Source organism: Podarcis bocagei (genome assembly GCF_964188305.1).
Source record: "Podarcis bocagei genome assembly, chromosome: 8".
In the NCBI taxonomy this organism is placed as follows: domain Eukaryota; kingdom Metazoa; phylum Chordata; class Lepidosauria; order Squamata; family Lacertidae; genus Podarcis; species Podarcis bocagei.
The window spans coordinates 16,510,121-16,536,805 of NC_138133.1; the positions used below are offsets into that span (position 1 = coordinate 16,510,121).

The following is a 26,685-nucleotide window of genomic DNA, read 5'->3' on the forward strand; positions in this document are numbered from 1 at the left end:
TGCAGAATTTCAAGGCTAATTAACTGCCAACCTCCAGCCCTCTCTAAAGTTCAGCTCAGCTCATAATTAGTCCCCACATCCTTTCGCTCTGTCATTTACCTAGTGGAAATGAGAAGAGCTTCCATAATTTGACCTGGCAGCACCACTGCCTCAGCCACAACCATTTAGTTCTTAGCTCCAGAGCGTCTGGATCTTTAGTAAAGGAACAGGATCCCCCACAAAAAACAAAATTTCTAGGGATGTTGATATCCAATAAGATACTTGGCAATGATTGCTGATGATTGGTAAGGGATCTTGGGTAGTCACTATGACTTCAGAAATCCTCTGAAATGACCACTTCCAGTTACTCTGGTGTCTGGAATGCTATTCTGACCAAGTTCAAGGCTGCTTCTTGCTGCCACAAGTTAAGTTTGGGGGGAAAGAGAAAGAGCAGATTAGGCAAAAATTTCAGGGGCCTCCAGGCCTAATCATCTTCCCCATTGGGGGGCAACTCCCATCGTCCCTGACCATTGGCCATGCTGGCTGTGGTTCATGGGAGTGAGAGTCTAACACCAAGTCGGCTATTCCTGGCATCACTAGATTTTGCTTTTGTTTGCCTTGGGATGGAAAATATTCAAACATGATCTCCATTGCAATGTGAACTAGTACAATCCAAGACGGCCTGTACTACAAGGTGTTTCTAAATGCATCGTGTGGATCTTGACCAGAATTTCTAATCATTTCTTTATGCCTGTTGATCCACTTTTCTTAAGCACTACATACACAAACACACAAAAGGGAGCTTTAATTTATGTTGCTTTCAGATGTAGGACTTTCATTGTTCCCACGATAGCAACACGTGGAAGTTACCATTGATATGTGATGTGTAATTTAGTAGGATCATTTATAAGGCAATAAAACAATACAACCCTAAAAACAGCACTGTGGTTAATAGCTAAAGAAGAAGAGGAAGTTTCGGTTTAATTTAGTGGACTTTATTATGCCAGAGCGAGCACAGCATGCATCTTTATTAACATAATTATAGCTGCTATTTATGTACCCTATAGGATTTTAAAACAATTCTACAGGCAGTGACATCCCAACTTAATAAGTTGCAGGTGGGGTGTTCAACAACACTTGTTGGGTCTCTGTCTTAGAGCTGCAAGTGGTTGAAAACTTCCCATACAGAAATTATTCTTACAGTGGTACCTCAGGTTAAGTACTTAATTCGTTCCGGAGGTCCGTTCTTAACCTGAAACTGTTCTTAACCTGAAGCACCACTTTAGCTAATGGGGCCTCCTGCTGCTGCTGCACCACTGGAGCACGATTTCTGTTCTCATCCTGAAGCAAAGTTCTTAACCCAAGGTACTATTTATGGGTTAGCGGAGTCTGTAACCTGAATCATCAATAACCTGAAGCATATGTAACCCAAGGTACCACTGTATTTGGATGAATAAGTTGTGGAATTCCCTCCCTACAGACGTGTATCTGACACCTTCACTATACAGCTTTTGATGAATGCTGAAGACATTCTTCTTTATCCTGGCCTTTGAAACCCAAGACCTGTATTTGGGGGACCCACTCTATTGCAGCAATTGTAATTTGTTTTAACTGCCTGAATTTTTATTTGTTGTAACCCACTCAGGGACCTGCTTGAGAATGGCTGGTTATAAATTATGATATTAATAAACTAAGGGGTTTAGTGGTGATTGTAATAATGCTTATAGAAGAGCTGAACTTTCCTTGCACTAATGGGCAAGTAATGTGCATTGGGGGCTGCCATTCGTTCCCTCCCCCTCTGATTCCTAACAGAGGGCTGGAGAGGCAGAATGGCCTTGGGAATGAGGGGATGTAGAAAAATGAAGCTATGAAAGGAGAGGGTTGGAGCCCAGGAAGGTAGTGAGAAACATGACAGCCAAGGAATGGAGCATTGTGAGAAGAACTGGTCCACAGTAAAGATTGCAAGTTGAAGGGGAACATCTCGAAGAAGTGCTTATATGAACCTCCTCAAAAGTTCAAAGAAAACATGCACACTGAGCATGACCCACATGCAAATGCACCACTGACCACACCACTCAGCATGTTTAGCTATTATGAGAAAAGGGACCCTATGCAGGTACAGCTATGTGCAGATGGCACTCCTCCACCCAACCAGAACCTGATTAGACACGGGGGGCCACCAGGTGGCGCATTGGAAGATGGCCGACAATAACATCTCTCCGACCCACACGAGGTAATTAAGAGGCTGCTATGGGAAGTATGCAGTCTTCCCCCCCCACCCAAGGATATGGGGGGACTGCCTTGCCAGCAGTGGCCACAATGCACCCCCAGATTCGAGAGAAGGAGGTGCGGTGGTCACTTGGCTCAGCCCTCGTTGTGGTCGGCTCTTCCCGGACGCCGTCTCCAATCTGCGCGTTCTGGTTTGCTTTAACACGAAAATATAATTGGAAATATATAATTGGAAGATGTTAAAGCACATACGTCAAGCAAAGGTCGGGATATAAGACTGCTGATTAATGGATCTCTGGGATCGGGGCGGCGGGCAAAGACAAATAAATCAAGAGATGAAGCGCCATTAAGAGATGGGTATGTTTGGAGCTAAGAAGGTGGGGTGGAGGAAAAAACTTTTCTTTCTTTGTCTTATATGAGCATAAATAACTCTCCACCCCAAAGAAAAAAGAACCGCCGTATTTTACTACACAAGCAGGAATTTAAAAACTGTGTGGGGTGAATTAATGATGAATGAAGAGAGGATTGGTAAAGATTGGAGAATGGAAAAATTTTATGACGCAGTTTTAAAATGGCATCTCGCAAGACAGGCTTGTTTAAGAAAGACGGGGGGAGGAGAACCAGGACTATTTGAAAGTGAAAGATGTTTGGAATTTGATCTTTAACTTGGCAGAGCCCTCTAGGAGATATTTTACAAGCCTGGGAAAACTAAAGGGCAGACCGAAGATAAATTTTCGAAGGAGGAGTGGAATGGCGGCTGTCCCTATGAGATATGACTTGTGGAGTGCGTAAAACCCGCGCAGACAATGTTTGTTCTTAACCTGCCTGCGAAGATTATCAGAGATCGCAAAGAAAGGAATATATGACAACAACAACAACAAGAAGATGAAGAAAGTAAAAAAGAGACTATCTGGATAGAACTGGATAGAACTGTTTAATTAAAGCAGTAATAGAAGTGATGTTTGGATTCTCGTTTGGAGCTTGTATGGGTACCCCCAACAAAATTGAAAAATTTGGCTGTATAATTTGGAATTAATGTGATTTGAAATAATGTGATATGATTGGCCTGTTAATAAAAATTATGTTTGTTTTTTTTAAAAAAGAACCTGATTAGACACAGCTCCTCAGCAGGTTGAACCTGTATGCCACTATGGGGTCCCTTCTCATTAATGCCAAATATGTGCAGATGTATGGTCTGCACGTGTATGTGACCAGCAGGTGCATTCTGCTAGCACTCATAATATCAGAGGTGGATTTAGGGCAGTGCAAGCAGTTCGCCCACACTGGACACTGAGTTGAGAGGGTGCCACAGGGGGCAAGACAACATAGAACAGAGGGAGAGAGTTGGTGGCCACTGAATTTCAGTGTCACACAGGGTACCACTGAAATTTAAAGCCCAAAGTCTGCCACTGCATATATTCTTGAGAGACAAAGGATAGCAAGGAGAGGAATGGGGCAGAGAAGAGAAGATAGCAAGTTCTGAAGCTACAAAGATAAGGTGGGCTGAAGTTCATATCTTGATTTGAAACACCCAGCCAAATCTTTTGACTGCATGTGTCTAAGCTGTGGAGCAGGCATTGCCAACTTGGTGCCCTCCAGATGTTTTGGAGTGCATCTCTGTCACCTGGGCTGTCTGGGGCCAATAGGAGTTGACAGACAAAACATCTAGAGAGCACAAGTTTGGTGAAGGCTGTTCCAGACACTGAGCTTGTTTTGTTTTGTTTTGTTTTGTTTTGTTTTTTGCCTCAGACCTAATCAAGTCTTGAATAGGACCAGATTAAGCAAAGTCTTCTCCTTCACAAATCACCCACCTCAAAATTCCCCTGCTCTCAGGAAGTGATACAAAGCAATATGAAGTCAAAGCATTATTTTGGCATACGCATATCTGTTTTCACTGCCATCTAATGCTTTCTGCCACAAACTTTTAGGCCCAGTGAGGAGAAAAGTAAAATCACATCTGTGGGATTTTCAAGGCAAACTCAATTAAAGAAGAGGAAACCTGAGAGTGGTTCCTTAAAGGCATGATATCATTTTAGTCTCAATCGAGAATTTCTTTAGGCAGAAATCAATAGACAAAGGAGATCAGGTTTGCACCCAATAGTCCCATCTCTCACTTCCAAGCACCCACGTGTTCCAGTGCAGAGAACCTATGCAATAATCTATGGGGGGGGGCAAGGCGGGGGGTGGATGGAGAGTATGCAGTACATTTCTCCATCTTCCCAAGGTAGAAATCATTTGCAAAGGTGTTGCAAGAGAAAACAGTGCACTTTCATTTAGGATCCCCATGCCAGGGCTTTTTTTCCCAGCTGGAACTCAATGGAGCTCAGTTCCAGCACCTCTCGGGTGCGCACTATTGTCACTATAAGAGAACAATGGAGGTGTTCAGGGTGAGTTCCAACACCTCTTTTTCGAGAAAAATAGCACTGCCCCAGACTATTATCTTTATTTGAAAATGTTAGTTGTCAAGGGTTAAAAGAATAAGGGCAGGGTGCGTTTTGCAGATCCCTGTGTGGAAAAGAGGGTGCTTTTTCGCATGAAATATAGAATGCCATCCCCAGGAATACCAAAGTTTCCCCTCTTTATTCTAAACTAATATGTGGTTCGTGATACTTCTTCCAGATGTGTAGAATTTTCCTGTAAGGTTCTTCTCGATATTTAAGTCAAATCTTGAATACTTATTCTTCCCTAACCTTTGATCGTGAATTAGTTAATTATGCTCCTGCACACCTAGTTTCTTTGAAGAAATGACTGCTTACCTCAGAAAATGCATAATCCATTTTGAAACATATGCCTTCCAGATACTACTTCTTTTGCTTTGATATGCAACATCGTGTCTAAACCAGTTTTCCCTCAAACTTTCTGCTATGCTGCACTTCTGTGGACAGGGATAAAACTAAAAGCAAATACAGCTTCTACCTGCCTTAGCAGTATTCTTCTTTTTCAAATTTTGAGTACAATTCCAGATCTCATCATGATCCCACTGGTGTAACTGGAAACAAAATAAACTCCCAGTACTCTTGTACTGTAACCCCCTTCCTAATTCCTTGCTTCTTCTTCCCACTAAATGTTTAACTGGGAATGCAAAACACTGCTACTGTAAGCTATGATTAGGCTCCAGAATGTTGAAACAGGACTCTGGATTCCAAAACCAAGGGATAAAGATCTGAAAGCCCCAAGAAACAACAATAGTCTGGGGCTTTGGTGCCCAAAATGCTGCTAAAGAGGCCCAGAAACTTAAGAAGCACATATAAATAGTCACTCTCATGAATACAGTGGTACCTCGGGTTACATACGCTTCAGGTTACAGACTCTGCTAACCCAGAAATAGTATCTTGGGTTAAGAACTTTGCTTCAGGATGAGAACAGAAATTGTGCGGCGGTGGCACAATGGCAGCAGCGGGAGGCCCCATTAGCTAAAGTGGTACCTCAGGTTAAGAACAGTTTCAGGTTAAGAATGGACCTCCAGAACGAATTAAGTCCTTAACCCAAGGTACCACTGTACAGTGTCCAATCACTTGGCTTGTTGTAGTTCACCCAGCATGTAGTTCACTCAGCATGTAGTGAACTACAACATAGTAGTTTGAAAGCACACAGTTCAAGTATATAACTGTGGTGGGAAGGCAAACAGCTTTTCCATGTGCTCTGGCTTCCGTGACAGTGTTCCGTTGCCCCAGAAGAAGTGGTTTAGTCATGCTGGCCACATGACCCAGAAACCTGCTTGTGGACAAACGCTGGCTTCCTCAGCCTGAAAGTGAGATAAGCACCACAACCCCATAGTCACGTTTGACTGGACTTAACCATCCAGGGATCCTTTACCTTTACCTTTTTTTCTTTTTTCTTTTTTAGTATTCTGTATAATGTTTGGTCATCATGTCAAACCCTCTGCAGTTTTGAACTACTCTGGTCATGTCGGCTGGGGCTAATGGAAGTAGTAGTCCAAAATACCAGCTGGGGAGGGTTAGAGGGTTATAGTCAAAAACTTCTGGAGAGCACCAGATTAGGGAAGGCTGCACCATGTCATGTAAAGTGGGCAGAGTTTGCAACACTAAGCTCCATTTGGTCCACACTGGAGGCAGTGAGAGATTTTACTTTCTTGGGTTCCATGATCCCTGCAGATGATGAGAGCAGCCACAAAATTAAAAGACTCCTGCTTCTTGGGAGAAAAGCAATGACAAACCTAGACAGCATCCTAAAAAGTAGAGATATCACCTTGCCAAAAAGGTCCGTATAGTAAAAGCTATGGTTTTCCCAGTAGTGATGTGTGGAAGTGAGAGCTGGACCATAAAGAAGGCTGATTGCCGAAGAATTGATGCTTTTAAATTATGGTGCTGGAGGAGACTCTTGAGAGTCCCATGGACTGCAAGAAGATCAAACCTATCCATTCTTAAGGAAATCAGCCCTGAGTGCTCCCTGGAAGGACAGATCGTGAAGCTGAGGCTCCAATACTTTGGCCACCTCATGAGAAGAGAAGACTCCCTGGAAAATACCCTGAGGTTGGGAAAGATGGAGGGCACAAGGAGAAGGGGACGACAGAGGATGAGATGGTTGGACAGTGTTCTCGAAGCTACCAGCATGAGTTTGACCAAACTGCGGGAGGCCGTGGAAGACAGGAGTGCCTGGCGTGCTCTGGTCCATGGGGTCACGAAGAGTCGTACATGACTAAAAGACTAAACAACAACAACAACAACAAGTGTAGCCAAAGTAGCTGACTCCACTGAGTGCCTCAGTGTATTATCTGCTCATTAAATACTTTAAAAGCCTGGAAAATGGTTACATAGTTACACACATACATATTATACACAATGCTTGGAAATCAGTCATCACTCTGTAATATCTAGGGCAGTTATATCACCTTTTACAATGGATCTGTCCTTTAAGAGTCCCTAAATAGCTCATAAATGCATGTGCATCTCAAAGGATAACATTACTAATGTATGACTGCACCTCATCTCTCAATACAGTGCTATATTGCCATATACTTATTAAAATGCAATTGGCAACACACTCGTTGAGCATTAGTGAACATGGCTGAGGCACACCAATATTATCTTCTTCCTCAAAGACATCTGATAAGAGTTAGGTTTTGTTTCTAGGTTGCCCTAACAGAAATATTTCCCCCTACTCCCAACCTTTGTTTCGTTCATTTAGAGTGTTCTTTTGACTGTGCGGTATACAGCTGCTGAAAATCTAGACTATATAAGACTAGAGTAGGAATTATCACAAGGAATGAGGGTTGGCCCTTACGTACTAGTGTAAGGTACTTCTACATTGTCACTATTTGGGGGTGTGATTCACTCACATGCCAACAAATTCAGGATACACAAAGTTGATTTGACGCTCTTGCACAGCAAACCTGTTCCTTACCCCCCAACACACACACACACACACACACACACACACAAAATTGCAACAAGGAAATTGGCAGGAAAATGCACTGGAAAGTGTCAAATGACACTTGACTGATAAAATGTCATACAGCAAAGAAATCATATTGTATGCTCAGTAAACAGTTAATGTAGCTAACATCCCCAGAAACTTTGTGCAAACAAATCAGGTTGAATGCTCAATAAATATGTCACCTGGGAACAACCTGAGTGTCCCAGAAGGGTAAGCGAACTGGGCATTAACAACCACTTTCATTAAATTAGGAATTCAATTTACAGATCCAAAAGTTCATGCAAATCTTTGCAATTTTTTATATATTGTGGAGAGATTCAGAGAGTACATTTGGAGTTCTTCTGAAAGCCATCACAAGTTGCTCCACAACTTGAGGATTTTTTATATATAGAAAAAAAATCCTTATAAAAATTCATAATTTAGTTAATTTTTTAACAGAATCACAGATTGTTGCAAAATGTGGAGAACTGAATTTAAGATTGGAAAACTGAGATACTAAGAGAACCCAAATGGAAAGATCTACTCATCCCTCCTGAATAGGAGGGATGATGTGTGACCCTCTGACTCCCTCTACACACACTTAGAGAATTTCTAAGAATCCCACCATATTTTCCACTGAATTTAGGTAAGGATGAAAAATGAGAAACAATTAATAGTCTTGCTGAAATTAGAGCAAGTTTTACTCTCTCCAGCTGAAGTTCAGATCTATCTGTATTTCAAATTAAATTAGCAAGACAACATTAAAATATGATAGCAAACTCTTCACTAAATCATTTTTTATATATTACACTGTTAAATATGTGATATGAAATTAAATTATTTAAATTTTAAATTACAAAGTGTCTTGTCTGTTTCCCTACAGAAATGTCCCTCTATTCTTTTCAGTGTTGATTATGGCTGCTGACTTTGGAACACTGATAAAACTATCATTTCTTTTGTTCATTAAAAGCAAATTATTACCGAGTTGAATCATTGCTGGCTTTTATTTATGAGATGGTGCCAAGCTATACATAATGATTTCTGGAGGGTTACAAAACTGTCATTATGCTGGTTGATCACTTGAATGAAAAAGGACCCAGAGTTCTGAAGAATGAATTATTGCAGGTTTCCATAGTTAAATATTTTATTATTAAATTTATCATTATTATTTCTGAAAATAATTTAATTAAGAGCTGATTCAAACATGCAAAAACTTTTGGTTTAGCCCTGTACTACTTCAGAATTCATGAAGAGAATAACTTGTTTGACAGTACCCACCTGGAAAAATGTGTCCATGGACATGGAGGAAGGGGTTAATATGCTTCAAGAGTGTAAATCATACCATGGTCTGGGATAAGCCAACAAGTGCAAGGTCAGCCAAGTCAGTTGCTATGGCAATGGCTCATTACCATCTATATAATTGATTAAGGAATGTCAGCTCATTTATCAGTGAGTCTTGTGAAGTGAGTCAAAGTCTTTGTTACATCTTGAATTTCTGGAGGAACAGGTATACTTTGTATTTGTATATATCTGTAGCTCTATTTGCAGATCCTCCAAGCTGTATGTATATAATATATGAATATCCAGAACTGTTTTGCTAAGGCTTTACCTTCTACAGCAGTAAATTATTTTGGACTGTAAACTGCTCTCTGTGTGGTGACTGGAACTGGGGGCAACTTCTGCTACGTGGGTATCTCAGATTTCAAACACTCCAGATGTTGTTGAACTACACTCCCACCAGCCCCACACAACATGGATAATGGCCATGGATAATTGGAATTGGAGGACCAAAGGTTCCCCATCTCTGCTGTATATGGAAAGTGTTAATTCCAGAGAGTACCAAGACTAGGGCCTGAAATATTAACTGCTGGAGCAGCTGAGTTAGCTTGAACTGGAGACTAGAGATGCAACAGGCATAAAACTTGATATTTACTGTATATCAGGTCTGGCCAGTTGAGAGGTTTCACATTGCCTGACAATTGCATGGCTTGCGATGCATATACATGTTCTATTCTGTAACAAAAAGGGGAACACACACTTTGACAATGGGGTTCCTGACTGAAGGGAGCAGAAAAAAAATAGAGCAAGCACAGATCTTCAGAGAGGAATAAAATAAAGAGTCAAACCTGGAAAAGTGCTGGAAAATTATATATTTATTTGCAGACGTGCTTCAGTTTCTTGTCACTCTTAACACATTTAAAGTATAACATACTTTTCATCAGAGGCAGCAGACACTCCTAAATGAGCATGTCAGAAGACAAGAGGCAACTGTGGTGAAAAATACCTCATTAAGACACGAGAAGTCATTGGAGTGCTTCAGAAACAAATGAAAGCACTGAAATAGGAAATCGCACAGCAGAAAGCTCCAGAAAGTATTAGCAAATTTGTTCTCTGGGCATTAGATTAAAAAGAGCCAAAATTCTCAGAGGGTTTTAACAGTCAATTCCTCTTCCCAGGGAACTCTGGGAATTGTAGCTCTGTAGTGGGATGTGGATGGCGCTATGGCGTAAAACACTGAGCCTAGGGCTTGCCGATCAGAAGGTCGGCGGTTCGAATCCCTGTGATGGGGTGAGCTCCTGTTGTTTGGTCCCAACTCCTGCCAACCTAGCAGTTCGAAAGCACATCAAAGTGCAAGTAGATAAATAGGTACCGCTCCGGCAGGAAGATAAACAGCATTTCTGTGCACAGCTCTGGTTTCGCCAGAAGCTGCTTAGTGATGCTGGCCACATAACCCGGAAAAACTGTGGACAAAAGTCGGCTCCCTCGGCCAGTAAAGCGAGATGAGCGCTGCAACCCCAGAGTCATGACTGGACTTAACTGTCAGGGGTCCTTTTCCTTTTAGAGGAACATGAGAAAATGGCACAAATCAGACGTACAGATAAATCTGTCTCTATTATGTAACGAACATGGACAATTCTCTCAGCAGGAACTGACAGGTCCCTTTAAGGCTCTCCATGATTCAGGAAGAATGCAGAGCTTGGAAGATGAAAATGCCCAAAGAGGAAGGTAATACCTTAGCTGTGTTCCAGGCTTCCCTGGAGTAAACTGGCAACATGGAGCTGTCTATGGTCCTGATACTCTTAGTCATTCACTGCAACTGGGTTCTCCTCCTCAAGCCCCATAAGCTTCTTCCTGGGCTCTGGGTAGGAAGGTTCATCCATGTCTACTATACCCTTAGTCTCAACACAGCCAATTTTTGAAAAGATCATGCTCTTAGTTTTGTATTTAAGGAGAAAAAAACCATTCTCAGGTTACTGGCAATGTGTGTTTTGAAGGAACAAGCCAAAAATTCATACACATGGATAGCTTTTATAGCTGATACTATGTGTGCATATTTTGGGAAGTGGTTTCTGTGTATTGAAACTATCATGTGAAACCACCATCAGATTCGGGCTTCCCAGTAGCCAGAATATTCTCAGCTTGTATGATGGTGTAGCAGTGGTGGAGAATGTGAGTTTTCATCTTCTCTTTTCCCAGAGCAGACAGTTTTCTTTTGTCTCTGTGAGTCATACCATAATTGTTGTTGTGACAGATTGCTGAGGAAATGTGAAAAGCCAGGCTCTCTGGGGAAAGAGAGGCATACAAAGGGAATAGGCTTTATTTATTAAAAATATAAATAAAATGGAACAGTTGGTTCTAAAAACGACGCCAGGAAATTACTATCTGTTTTGTGGTAACTAGAATGAATTAAAATCAATATTACGCATAGGACAAGACTCCATGTAGAATAATGAGAATGCAAAGGATGTTAAAAAAATTGCGCTCAGTAGGCAATTTGACCTTCTGATACTTCCTGAAGTCAAAAGAATTAAAAGGTCAAACTTCCACAGCTCCATGCCCACTTATGTGTAAAAAATAGTTGCAGATTCAATTACAGGATTTGGAATGTTTTCTTATATTATTTACTTTCTATCCTTTTTTGCAAAGTAGTTTTGGACTTGATTTTCCACAATCTGCATGGGCCAAACATGAGATATATAAAGGAGACTTGGTGGAAATGGAGGAAGTCTGAAAATGAACCCTGCTTCTGTACTTAGTGACCAACAAACGTTGGTTAAATGTAAAATCCCATCAAGGTGAAACCTTTATAGGACTTGCAAAGGGTATGTTGATCGTGTCAGTTCTCTGTGAAACATATAAAATAGTAGCATATTTCTGAGCATGCCCAAATTATGATATAAAGACAGGATTAGCTGTCAGCACTCAGTCTAATGAGTAATTCAGATTAATCAATGCATTTGATTTTACACTGATTTCCCCCTCATTGATTTCTGTGGTAACAACTTAAAATCCAAGTACTTTCCATTTTAATAGGTGTTGCGTTTCCCATTAGCCCATTAGCCACATTTCCTTAAACAATGATGACAGCTGCTGAGAGAAACGACCCTGACTTTGCTCCTGCCATGCCCTGTCCCATCCTGGTACATGGTAGCAATACTGAAGCTGAGAGGCTAGGTCTGTGACCCTGTCTGCCACTCCTATCCTTGGATGTGTTCCCCACCTTCTCTTCAGTTCTGTCATCATCATCCCTGCCCATTCCATTGAGCCAAATCCCAAAGGGAAAGGGAACTGGAGAGAATGCCACTTTATTCCCGATTATTGTTACTGCTTAAATGCTTGGAGGGGGTAGGTGAACAGGCAGTTAAAGCTAAAGGACCCCTGGACGGTTAAGTCCAGGCAAAGGTGACTATGGTGTTGCAGCACTCATCTCACTTTCCGGCAAGGGAGCTGGCATTTGTCTGTAGAAGGCTCTCTGGGTCATGCGGCCCACTTCTGGCACAATGGAACACCGTGATGGAAACCAGAGTGCACGGAAATGCTGTTTACCTTCCAGCTGCAGTGGTACCTATTTATCTACTTGCACTGGCATGTTTTCGAACTGCTAGGTTGGCAGGAGCTGGGACAAAGTAACTGGAGCTCAGCCCATTGCAGGGATTCAAACATTGACCTTCTGATTGGCAAGCCCAAGAGGCTCAGTGGTTTAGACCACAGTGCCACCTGTGTCCTGAGGAGCAAAGAGGAAGAATAAATGCAGGGCCACGAGAGTGTGGGACTTTTTCATGTGATGCTGACACCTGATGCTAGCCCTGCAAAACATAAATACTACAAAATGATCACAATTATGACAGGGAAGGAGAATGGCAACATTGCAAGTACCCCAGGATAGGGGTGTTTCTTCTGACCCATTGCACTTCTTGGCTAGATTCCTAACAGCAGGTCACTTAATATTGGGGCCTGATGATAGGTATCGCTCTGGTTAAAAGTAGCATTCCCAAGGAAAATGGCAAGTACCTACTTATATGAGAGAAATGAATGCACTTTGAGATATAATCAATCCTGGTCCTATCTGCATGGATCCATTGCTTCATATCACTACACCACACTGTATTCCATTTTCTTGGCCATGCAAATAGACCTTTGGAACTCACATCTATCTATCTATTTGTGCTCAATTCTCATTTACAGAACTTTAGTTTATAATTGTAAGCACTCATTTCCATTGCCATAACACAAGCATTCATAAGACTGCAGCTAAAATTAAAGGGATAGTTTACATCTGCTGAACTTGACAGGTGTGATATTGGATCTCATCCTCAATATCAATAACATTCATTTTTTCTAAACACAAAAAGTCAAAAATTGTACCAGTTGTTTTTCAGCTGTTAAAAGGCTGAGGATAGATACGAAATTCCCATTATATCTAGTCCAACACATTTCATAGTCCAGCCATCATTTTGGTGTACATCTTTGGCTTGCAAGCTGCAACTAACGTGAAGTGGGAGTGAGAAAACAGACATGATAATTATGGGAGTGTACAGTATATACAGTAGGTTGATCTAGACTTTATGGAAGGGGGCTCGATGTGGAGCCGCCATTTTTATGTAAAGTCCAATTTTCTTTGGAACGTATAGTTCTACTCTTCTAGTTGTTCTTGTTGCTTGGGGGAACCATTCTGAAATCAAAGCATGCTGTTACATTTGAAAGGAAACTGAATTTGGAAAGGTACTAAGCAACAAAAAACAGCATAATAAAATCATACTCTTTGTCCTGGGTTCTGGTAGAACCCATCAGATTCATACTGCCCGACCACTCTGCTACTATATTCCCCCCCCCCATGTGTGTCGCAAAGCTAGCTGATTTGAGAGGGTCCCCAATGGAAAGAAAGAAAGAAACAAGATATTCCATAGGCTTATGAAAAGACAGTAAGCCCTTGTGTATAAATCAGGTTTCTAGAGTGCCTATGGTTTTAGGAGTTGCAATGATCTCCTGCTGCAGCCTCCATGCTGAACATACCCTATAATGATTCATGACATCATGAAGGGGAACTGTGATTATACTGTAGTCTTCAGAATTTATGCATGTGCAAAGCTATTAATAAAAAGTGAAAAAAGGCAAGGGGGGAACACCATGTGCAAAGTGACAAAAGTGATTAACAGCTCACCAACCTCAGAGCTAATGTGCTTGTTAAATGCCAATAATATTCAGCCAATGAACAAATGACATGAGCATGCATTAGATCATTAACTAACTTTTATGCTTTCAGCAATGTCTCAAAGAATTCTGGGTGCATTAAAGTTTCCTAGTCATGCAAAAGCATTCTCAGTTCAGGGAAGGTTATTAAAGTTTCTCCATCCAAATTTCTCTCTGGATTTGGGGGGGGGGGGTTCCAAACTACCTGATCAAGTTACTGGAGCAGCAGCAATATGTCCACCATTCCATTTTCATTATTTTCATTACTTCTTATTTTTACTTCTGGGTCTTAGTATGACAGCTGTCTTGTTCGGTTTGCTGCAGTTTTCTGTTTGCATCTTTATTTCTTACAAAATTGTGATGCAAACAAGTCCACATACATATCGATTTAATCACAGCACAGAAAGGAATGTTGAAACCTCAGGACTGTACTGCAAGCAATGACTGTACTGCAAGCAATAATTACAATCTTAAAAAACATGCTTATACTACTTTAAGAGTCATGGCTTCCCCCAAAGAATCCTGTAGTATATTAATGACCTCCTAACAATCCTACTTTAACAAACTACAGTTCCCATGATTCTTTTTTTTTGGGGGGGGGTTGGAATCATGACTCTTAAAGTGGTACAGTGGTACCTCGGGTTACATACGCTTCAGGTTACAGACGCTTCAGGTTACAGACTCCGCTAACCCAGAAATAGTACCTCAGGTTAAGAACTTTGCTTCAGGATGAGAACAGAAATCGGGTGGCGGCGGCATGGCGGCGGCGGGAGGCCCCATTAGCTAAAGTGGTGCTTCTTAACCCGAAGTACCACTGTATAAGAGTGTATAAGAGTGTTTAAATAGTATGATGCAAATATGACTTAATTAATACTGGATGCATACTTTTCTCTTAAAATCAGGGGGGTGGGATTTAATCCAGTGTGCATTTAAAACCAAATGTATCAAATTTGTACTTTCAAAGCAATATGCAAACCAAAACACAAATACTGCAAGTATCCACATTTTGGAAAACAGTTATCCAATCAAGCAATATTTACCAAAAATAAATAAATTTATCTCTTAGGGGCAAGTGTGCATAAAACATATTTGTGAATATGATTTACAAAAAATCCCCATTACATTATGGCAAATTGCTTGCATATGAAAATGTGTTCATTAGAATAAATCTGCACTAAAATGCTGGTGAATTTTGGTGAGGATTTTATTTTAAAGAAGCACATAGCTGCAAAATAGGAATAACTGAATGGGAAAATGAGAATGGAAAGAACTGAAACTGACAAATATATCAATCCCTTCCCCTTACTTAGTTTTATCCAGCTATCTGTTCTTAGTGCCCGAAGTGGTAGAAATTTACTTTGGGGAAGAGGAAGTTGGCAACATGCAGTGGAGAGCTCCAGGCACAAACGGGCCTCTCTCCACCACCTAAGAAGAATGTATGTAACATCTTTTTTGGTGGGGATGGACAAATCTCCAGGGTGAAAGGATATTATGAATATTTCATGCATGATAGTGGCTGCAACATTCCCACTTAATGCCCAGGAATTATGATACATCCAGACTTCCGGGTTGGCGCGATCGGGAAATGGCGGATTCCCTCCGAGCTCCGGAGGGAATCGGCTCAGCGGTGGATGGGTCTTTGCCGTGCCGGCGACACGGGGACCCTTAAAAACCGCAGGCGTGGAAGCCTGCGGACTGAAGACTCGGCGGGTGCCTTAAGCGCCCCCCCTGATTCGCAATGAGCCTTTTTAAAGGCTACGGAGGGGATACAGGGGACGGCGTGGCACTGAGAGTCGACCGCTACCGCCGCTGAGCGAAGCCGCGAGCCATAACTGGAGAGCGCTGACTTCCTTCCTTGAAATTCGGACTGAAAAAAGAACCCGTGAGTAATTTGGAACTGAACTTTAAAACTTTTACCTTTTGAATTTGAGACGACCGGGGGGTGTGCTAAAAGGAAGTCCCCACACCCCCCCTTGCAGACGATCCAGAGCAATGAAATAAGAACTAAGCTGGAGTGCCTACCCTGTAAAGGGTGAGTTTTAAAAAGACAGTAACTTCCAAGATTTAGAAAGGTAAATTTGAGCAGGAGAGTGGAGTGTTGGAAGAGTCTTTGTTTTGTGGTAAACAACCCTCCCTCCCGGGCCCGGGAGCGACCTGCTTTGGAGCCTGTATAGAGGAGCAGAATTTGACAGCTGTCAAAAGCTGTCAAATGGACTATTAATAGTGAAAAAAATTGCTGTTTAAGACCTCTCCGGATTAAAAGGAGTTACAATTGAACTAAAATTTTGGGAAACAAAGAAACAATAATAGGACAGAGGATTGTTGGAGAAAAGGTTACTCAGTAACCAGATTCCCTCTAGGGGGAACTCTGTGGAATTACAATGGCTGTGGGTGGAAAGATACTGAGAGAAATCGAAAGGATGTTCTCACTGGTGGGAACCCTGCAGGAGCAGACTGCAGCTATGAGTAATCAATTGACGACCTTGGATTTGGAAACAAGTAGTTCTGCTGAAAGTAATGAGGGCCTGAGTGAGAAAGAACCCACAGCTGAATTTGAAACAATAAACAAAGAAGAGGAGAAGACAAAACAAGAAAGAGAACAAGTTATCTGGGAAAGTACTAACCAGAAGCCGACATCTGGAGAACACAAGCAAGGAGACTATTGGATTAAATCCACTCTAAGCCTACGAAAGATACAGAAGATGAAAGTGGAGGCCCTGGGACTTTATGGAATTCAGGAGCTCGAAATAAAGAAGTACAATTGGGGCCTCCACATAGACTTTGATTTTGACTATCAGCAAGACTTAGGCCTTGTGGAAATTCCTCAGCAGTTGCCTTTAAATATGGGAAGAGACTATGGACTGATTGGATTGATTGGTAAGGAAATCTTTCGAGACTCGATGATAGACAAAAAGGACTACCAACAAAACCGGCGGAGAGGGACTAAAAGAGAATTGAGAGCCTCGGATATCCGGAATCCAGGCTAAAAACTGTTATTTTGGACATGTCTCGGGAAAGGACGCAAAGCGGGGATGGGAGGGAGGGAAGTATCAAATTTAAACAACACTCAAGACCAGGGGGTTTAGTAATAAGAAAATTATGTAAGAAAAAATGAGAAATCGAGGGAAGAGAATTGGGGTCCAACTTAGGGAAAATTTATTTTTGTTTTTTATAAAAGGACTAATATTAAGATGGAAGAAATGCCAACTTGCTGACATAAGTTTGGGAATAGGGATGCAGGGGAGGGGGTGGGGGGAAGTCAAGGACTAGGGTTAGAAAATAAGATTTTCGGGAACTATTCATGTTCGTTGTTTTTTATGTTTGTTTTGGTGTGTTGTTTGTGTTTATATAAAATGTGAAAACCCAATAAAAATATTAAAAAAAAAAAAAGGAATTATGATACATCCATGGCATTCTAATGGAAACAAAATGGCAGCCGGCACAAAATGGATTCTGAATAAGAAGGAAGGAAGGAAGGAAGGAAGGAAGGAAGGAAGGAAGGAAGGAAGAGCCACTGCAGTTAAATGAACCTGGAAATTAATGTCACCACTCACCCACCCACACCGTGAATAAGTAAGCAAAATACCTCCTCTGAATTCATCACCTGAAAATGGTGTGGCAAATTGGGACTTTGCCACAGCCTTGGGCCTACTAGTGATGGGACAAACAGATGGAGCCTATATAGGTATGTATAAGAGTTGCACTGAAACTAGCAAAATTCCTTACAGGAATTTCACACCTCCAGTGTAAGGATTCCTACCAGCTCTGCCTTTGATATGGGTAAGTCCCTACTGATCACAAATTAGCAAGACTATGAATAAAATGTAGACTTTCAATAACTTCGGGGGGGTTTTCCCCACCTTCCCCATGGCTGCACTGACACAACTTGCTAGGTTGCATTTCCGAAATGTGTGATGCCACATAATTTAGTATGAGTCCTTGTGCATTTTGAGTAGTTCCTGTGCATTAATGCTGGGAATTATACTTTGAGTAATGAAGATACAGGTTCATAATATAATTAACAACCCATTTCACAACATTTTGTGGAAAAATATATAATATATTATCTAACATAGGGGTTTTTTGGGGGGCGGGGCAGATACGGAAAGCAAGAGTGAAACATCCCCTTAGTTCCACCATCAACAACAAAAAAACACCTGGGATAAGTGTCGTTTGAGACACTGCTCCACTAATAATAATAATAATAATAATAATAATAATAATAATAATAATAATAATATCGTAATTTTTGCTCTATAAGACTCACTTTTTCCCTCCTAAAAAGTAAGGGGAAATGTGTGTGCATCTTATGGAGCGAATGCAAGCTGCACAGCTATCCCAGAAGCCAGAACAGCAAGAGGGATTGCTGCTTTCACTGTGCAGTGATCCCTCTTGCTGTTCTGGCTTCTGAGATTCAGAATATTTTTTTTCTTGTTTTCATCCTCCAAAAACTAGGTGTGTCTTGTGGTCTGGTGCGTCTTATAGAGAGAAAAATACGGTAATTTATTTGTACCCCGCCCATCTGGCTGGGCTTCCTCAGCCACTCTGGGCAGCTTCCAACCAAATATTAAAATACAGTAATACATCAAACATTAAAAGCTTCCCTAAACATCAGTCTGAGGTCAGCCAGCCCCTATCCAATTGCCTTCTTACTTATAACCAGTCCAAGGGGCAGCAATTCCCATCAGCTTCCTCCTCCTTAATTCTCATTGTTGCTGCCCTTGTAGAACTCAGCAAGGAGAAGGATGGGGGCAAAAGTAGAATTACTTTGCTCTGCCTGGCATTGGCTCAAGTATCACCTGCCATTGGTCTCCCTGCATTCTGCCTCACCAATCCCAACAGGCACTAGCCATCGCTGCCTGGGATGGACACTTCTCAAAGGCCTAAGATAGGATCTCATAGAACTGTAAAAACCAAAAAGGATCCGTGAGGGACACCTAGTCCAAACCCCTACAATGGAAGAAATCCACCCACAATTGTCCCTGGGTGGGCTCAAACCACCAACTTTCTCATTAACAGCCAAATGCACTGACCCATTGTGCCACAGATACACTTCATGATGGCTGTTTATCGTGAGATCAGTTCTCCTCAGGCACACTAGCTTTTCACAGCATTCACACAACATCATTGTCCTCAAAATGCCAGACTTTATCCCCCCCCCACAACCATTTAATCCAGACTTATCCTTTCAGATGAAAATCCAGTACAGTGGTACCTCAGGTTACATATGCTTCAGGTTACATACGCTTCAGGTTACAGACTCCGCTAACCCAGAAATAGTACCTCGGGTTAAGAACTTTGCTTCAGGATGAGAACAGAAATCATGCTCCGGCGGCGTGGTGGCAGCAGGAGGCCCCATTAGCTAAAGTGGTGCTTCAGGTTAAGAACAGTTTCAGGTTAAGAACGGACCTCTGGAACGAATTAAGTACTTAACCCGAGGTACCACTGTAAGTGAAAAACCAAGCATTTTCCAACTACCTATCTGCACTAACAACAGTATTAAGCCCCCATCTGGGAGGAACTCCTAGACATTTTATTAGCATACAGGTGAATTCACTCCTCATCTTTAAACCCCGCTAGCAAAAGGAGGGTTCTTGTACAACGAAGGCTAATCTTCCTTATTGCAGTAGATAGTGCTGTGTGTGTTTATTCTCAGAGCTGTTAGCCACCCCCCAAGAGGAAATCATATTGAATCAGAGATGAAAGAAAATAAAATGGTGCAACAAATTAGCCAGTGAACATTCTTTTGCAGAGCCAGACAAAGCAAATGAATACAAATGCTGTTTTGATAATCTGGTTGCTGTTGTTTTAATGGATCGGTGAGTCACCTTGAATGGAGGGGAGGCGCGATATTAAAAAGAAATTTTAAGTCAATAGACTCAGATTCATCCATTAGATTTGAGAACATAAAATACAGCTATTACATTCCTGAAGTTTCATTAGGGGTATTAAAACCTTAAGGACACATACGGAGCTCTGATACGCGAAGGTTCTAATTTAGATCCCCAGGATCTCTAGGTAAGGTTGGGAAAGATTCCTATCTAGGGGCAGTGGGTCTGCTTCACTGCCTGAGGTGAAGCGGGAAGGGCAGCCTGGCCACTTCTGCCACCACCACCAGTACCATCGTATCTGCTATTGCTACAGCACCCACTCTGCTACTCTCACCTGCACCACATGCCCCACTTGCACCACATGCCCAACTTGCCCCCACTACCTCTACCATTGGCACCAATTTCAAGTGAAATTTTGCCGACTCGGGGTGAGATCTCACTCAAAATGGAAGTGATCTCACCAGAAATGGTTGCCAATTCTGCCACTAGCAGAGTCGGCAGGGCAGGGCAGGACCCTGTGGAGGTGCTGCTTTGAGGGCTTCCACCGCCTTAAGCAGTGGTCTCACCCTGTCTAATGGCTGGGCCTGTCTGAAACCTAGGAGAGCTACTGCCAGTCTGACAATACTGAGCAAGATGGGCCCATGGCTTCCTGGTTTCTTTCGCTACATCAGAACAAAGGCAGGTGCAGCCCAACATCCTACTTCCTCATGTCTGAATCAGGGGCAGGCAATGTAGTAGCAAAAACATTGAGAAGACACTGCAACTCCCATAATTCCTGTCCATGCTAGCTTGAACCCTGGCCAAAATCTTTCTCATTAGACTTCCGGGTTAGTGCCATCGGTGAATGGCAGAGTTCCTCCGACCGGAGGAACTAGCTCCATGGAAACTGGGTCTTCCCGCTGCGGCGAAGGTGGGGACCCGCTTGAAATCCCAGGCGGAGGAAGCCTGGGAACGTGGGGTTCAGCAGGGCACCAGGAGCGCCCCCCTACTCATGGGGAACCCCATTTCGGGATTCCGGAGTGAAGTGGGGTGAGCGGCGCGGTGCTGCGAACTGATTGCTACTTTCACGGAGTGAAGCCGCATAGCCATTGCCGGAGAGCGCTGACTTTTTCCTGTGGACAATTGTATTTAAAACAAGTACCCGTGAGTAGAAACAGAAAATTGGATCAAGAAATATCTTAATTTGGCACCGACGCGGGAAGGTTCAAAACAGGAAGTCCGCCTTCCGCTTTTTGTATATAGACTGAAGCAAAAACATTGTAAGCTAAAGCCTGGAAATTTGTTTAAAAAGTCTAAATTTCCTTCATTTATAACTACTGAAACCCCCTTGGAAACAGGAGAAAAGGGGGGGGGGACTTTGTTTAATGCCTGCTGGAGAGGGAGTGAAGAAAGATAAGTTTCCACCGTCTCTAACCTGGGAACGGGGTGTCAGAGACAGAAATTGTTGGAGAAGTTCACTGACTGTGAATGGGATACTTTGACAGATAGCTAAAGAAGAGAAATAAACTGATTCCAATGTTGCCTTTTGCATCCTAAAGAAACAAAATATCTGAAAAATGAAAGTAATTTTCCCTTGTTGGACTTGCTTTAAAAAGATGGATACAAATAGAAATTGTCTCCTCTAGAGGGAGCTTGCTAAATTGTTGCTGCAGTCTACTTGAGGACACTACAGCTGTGAGATTAAGATCGTGGGACCAGTCCTTTTGACCTTGACTAAATATGAGCTGGGAGGAAGTTTTGGCACTTGCTTTATGCAAGACAAGTGCTTTGTTGGAACAGATGTATGAGAAGGTGGATTTGATGAATGAGAAAATGGATTTGATGACTGTTGTGGTCAATAACTGTGGACAAACAGGGAATATTGATACAGAAACCATGCAGGGACCAAATCAGGAACTTGTATTGATTGGGCAAGTGCAGAAGATAATGGAGGAGGTTGCAGTTGCACCTCAAATAATACAAATGGAGAGACCCGAGGCCCTACAGGAGCATAAGCCGCTGTTTTTGAAGATTGAAGTTGGAGTGGGCCAGGGGGAGTCTGGAGCTGAGGAGGTTCTTAATTTTGGAGAGACTTTGAAATATGCTTTTAAATATTTTTTTGGATTACATTGATGACTGTGGGGAGTGGGATTGTGGGGAATGGGCTGGTCTGATGAAGGGAGACGGAGACAATTTTGGGTTGGAACCTCCCAGAGACCTACTCCTCAATGAGAAAGGAAAGAAATTAAGAAAGAGGCCAACAAAAGACAAGGAAAAGTGCAGGTATAAACAAGAAGAAGAAGATCTGCAGAAGGGACATGGAAGAGACTTAAGGGCCTCGGACATAAGACTACCAGGTTGATGGACTAGATGGAATGGACAGGAAGGACTGACATGACCCGAGACCAGGAAGAAGAGACGTTGGATGAAGATTGGAAGAAAATTTATAAAGAAAAATTTTTATTTAGGGAATTAGCCTAAAATTAATGAATATTAGGGAAAATGTTGGAATGAAACTATATGGCTCTAGTAGAAATGATATCAGGAGTTATGTATAATTGAGTATTAAGTTTCAAGCTCTAAGGTATTTTACGGTAAGATAAGGTTAAATAAATTAAGGTAATTTGAATAACAGAATATGGGGAAAAGATGGAAAGGATTTGTTGAGTTAATTAATAGGTTAAATTGTTAAGATAAATTATTTAATAAAAATTGAGAAAGATGGAAAGAATTTGCTGAAATAACTAATTAAACTAGAACACAAAAAGGGAGGTGTGAGGAGGTCAATGAAACAAGCAAATGGAAGTTAAAGATATGTAATATGGGATTTGTGTCTTTTTCTCTTTTTTATCTTTTTGCTGTATTGTTGTATTGGTTTTCATGTTTTGCCTTTTTCTTCTTTTCTATGTATTGCAGTGTTGTTTTTTATTTTTTATTTTTTTTTGTAACTCTGAAACTATTAATAAATATTATTTAAAAAACAACAACAAAATCCTTCTCATTAGGGCAGAGATTCAGATCATATGACCCTCAAAATGTTGCTGGACTACAACTCCTATCATCCTGACCATTGTTCATGCTGGCTTGGGCTGATGGGTGCTGTGGTCCAACAATGTCCAAAGGGCCTTAGGTTCACCACCCTGGCATTAGGGCTTGGGGATGCGCAGCAACATTGTATTCACTCTATTCACTTTCTCCAAGCCATGCATAATTTTATTATTAGTTGCTCTCATACCCCCGCCTTGGTCATTCTGTATTCAAAACTGAATATATTTGGACTTCCCTTCTGATGGAAAGGGCAGTTTTGTTCTTCTACTTCTGCAAATATCTCAGAAATGAACTTAGTTCTGAGGTTGTGGTATTATGCAGATTAACTGGTTAATTAATTAATTAATTAATTAAAAAGGCAGATGACCCAGTCAAAGAAAAGTGGTTTAATCAGTTGACAGCTCATGCATTAAGAAGTCACAAGTAGCTCAAAGGAAGAAATTAAAATGCAAAAACTTCCAGAATGCTGAATTCCCTGCACAATGTCAAAAGCATATGTAGGCCCTGAGTGTGAAAATGCACTCAGACACCTCTGGAGTTCAATGGAAGCTGTGCTCATTTTTTTCCCCCACCATAAAAATCTCTTTCACCATCCCATCTCTTAGAGCAGCTGAAGAAAACCATCTGGAAGCATAGGCTAGCCTTATGAAGTTTCTCATTGGCTCATTGATGAATTGCTGTTTCTCCCTGTCTCCATGTGAGCCAGCATCTGAGCCACACTAACACAGAGGCAGGAGCCAAACAGATGGGTCCTCCTAAGAGGTTTGCAGCATGGTATATACCTTAATGGAGTCTTTTCTCCCAGAAACCTATAAAGAAGAGAAAGCCCAAATTGTCATTGTACACGGTGGCTTTGAGGCTATTCTGGACTAAATGTTTTCTCCAAGCATAGACCTGGCCTACTGACCTTTCCAGGACTATGAAACAAATAGAAGTATTGATTACAGCTAGGAGTGCTTGCCTTGCAACTGAACAGTAACCATCATAAAATCATGGGTGTTGTGTTGTTGTTGCTTTTTGTCGCTGTTTTTATTTTGCTCCTGTAACAGCCTCCTTGGGTGAACTTTGAAATAACAAGGTCAAGGCATTAGTTCTCAGAGATTGTCCATCAGGATGTATCTGTAAGTGTTTATGGTAGCAAGTTTCTGCTGTGCAGTAAACAACCTTTATGCTAGTGCTGAACAACGATATCACAACGAATGTACTGCTCCTTCAGAAGGCTTTCAGTCAGACCAAGGTCATCTAGCCCAATATGATCTGATTGACAGAAGCTCTCTAAAGTTTCAGAAAGAAGTCCCCCCCCCAATTGACCACCTGAGGTCCTTTTAGTGGTGTAGTAGAGCTGAAAACAATGCCAAAATATTTCACATCTGGCAACCCATGTGCTGCTTTGGTTTCAGATAGTACACGGGTTGGCAAGTCTAAAAAGCCCAGGACACAAATTTCAATGGCCCTCTAGCAGCTATGGTGGCTTATTTACCAGAAGTAATGTATTTAAGCATTAACTCTGGAAGTGTATACTCAATTCTGACCAAACTAAGCCTCCTGAGACATATTTTGCTCTTCCCCTGGGCCTAAAAAAAACTAAGCTTAGGTCCAAATATTAAGTAACTCTTTAGAAAATACCCATAGCTGTTTTAAAAGATAAATATCCCAAGCACCCAATGTCAAAATATGGCAAAGTGCAAATATTCAGAGGAATAAGCAAGAATGTTGACAAACCCTGAAAAGAAGTCACGTAGAAGCCCAAGAATGGCATTCTACAAATATATTAGAAAATGTGAAGAAAGGCAGCCTCCCCATTGGGCCAATTTCTTACTTACTCCTAACAGTTTTACCTTAAGAGCATGAAAACTCAAGCAATTTGCTTCACACTATTCCCCCATTAGCGCTTTCTATGTTTTCTTGAGCTGCAATAAATGTTTCTGGGATTTCCTAATGATGCGTGCTATTGAAACAAAGGCATGAGGAACAGAGATACCCATTTATTTTGATTTGCAAACTGACCAGTTCCAATATATCAGAGAAGGCAGAAGCATTTTTTTTTTTTTACATATTCACAGGGCTCTGCCCCCAGAGGGCTTCCAATTTAAAGAAAGCAAAACTCCAAATGCCCAAACTGACAGAGCAACCTTCAGTTCCTCTCTGTTACCCACCATGGAACTGGGTTATAATGGTGATTAATGTTTTCCCATGAATCTTCAATGAGTACTGCTAAAATGAGTGAACACCTCTTTTGTACATATTAAGACAGGGCCTTCTCTGCTGTTTTAATGTATTTGATATTTGATGTCAGCCGCTCTTGGCCGGGGAGGGCGGGGTATAAATAAAATTTTACTTACTTACTTACTGTCTTGTTTCTGGAATGACTTTCCATTTTCATCTGCAGTGCACTTATGTTTTGGTTATTTTAAACTGGTTTAAAAAATTATCCTATTTTGAGGTCAAGCTTGTAAATTCATGGAACAAATACAATTATAAATAAATAAGATGTACAGGAGAGAGGGGAGGGAAAATACAAAACTTTTACCTGCTCTTTACCTATCCCGTGGTGGTACATAAAAGCGTAATAATGAATCAGCTCAAAATTATTTATATATTCACCAACTCCATTTATTATTATTTTTACAATAATTACAGAAAGGAATAAAGGAGGGCGGGGATAAATATGTAACTAAATTGCGCCATCTCTCAAATACTTATTTCTACCCATTAAGAGGTAGTGGTTAATTACTTAAATTGATGAAAAAATGGATTAAAGTGAGGAATATTTTTTAATTTTCCTGTTACAAAAGTTAATAAGCAAAGCCCATCTTTCTATAAATTTGTCTTCTTGGGGATTACATATACCGGTACTTCTGTTTTATAAGTCAGTTTAGTTAACTGTGCAATTTCCAATGCTTTCTTCAAGCAATTGATTGTAATAAGAGGGGTTTTGCTTTTCCAATACTGGCCATTACACAATCTTGTGGTGATCTATAAGTTTGTAATCAGCTGAGTACCTAATTCAGTTTTAATTGGATTCCATTTGTTTACCAAAATATGCCTACATGATTTGCTACCAAAGTCTGAAGAACAGGGATCTTTTTTTAAAAAATGAACACCCACAGTCTTACACATGCAGTGAACAAATGCTTGCACTTTACTTGTGATTGTGTTATCATAGAATCATAGAATTGCGGAGTTGTAAGGGATCCTAAGGGTGATCTAGTCCAATCCCCTGCAATGCAGGGCTATGAAGCTTGATGGAAAACCTGTTGGATCAATCCATAAAACTGATGGATGAGCTATAAAGGACACGGTCCAGCATTATTTGACTGTGTGCCGTGTGCCAGCCTCACAATTAGCAGAGTATCAGCTTATAGCGCCGCTCCTTCTCACAAGGAAGCAACTTCGAGGTCGTAGTTACACACAAAAGGCAATAAACACTCATGAACACCATAAAGATTGAGTTTTACTCGACAGGTTATAAAAGCATAATTGGTAGCAAAAACAGTGGACGCTCGGGTTGCGAACATGATCCGTGCGGGAGGCACGTTCACAACCTGCAGCATTCGCAACCCTCAATGCCGCGTCTGCGCATCCACGGGTCGGAATCCGGTGCTTCTGCGTATGCGCAAAGTGCGATTTAGTGATTTTGCGCATGCACAAGCACCGAAACTCGGAAGTAACCTGTTCCGGTACTTCTGGGTTCGGCACGGTGCACAACCTGAAGCATCTGTAAACCGAGGTATGACTGTATATACAACCATTTGCCACAGCTGTCGTGAAG

At 41.5% G+C, this 26,685-nt stretch overlaps 1 protein-coding gene across 4 annotated transcripts in view; it reads right to left on the reverse strand.

Annotated features, from left to right (window-relative positions):
- CDH18 (cadherin 18) overlaps positions 1 to 26,685 on the reverse strand; it is a 686,153-nt gene that overhangs the window by 530,132 nt on the left and 129,336 nt on the right. The window lies entirely within an intron of this gene.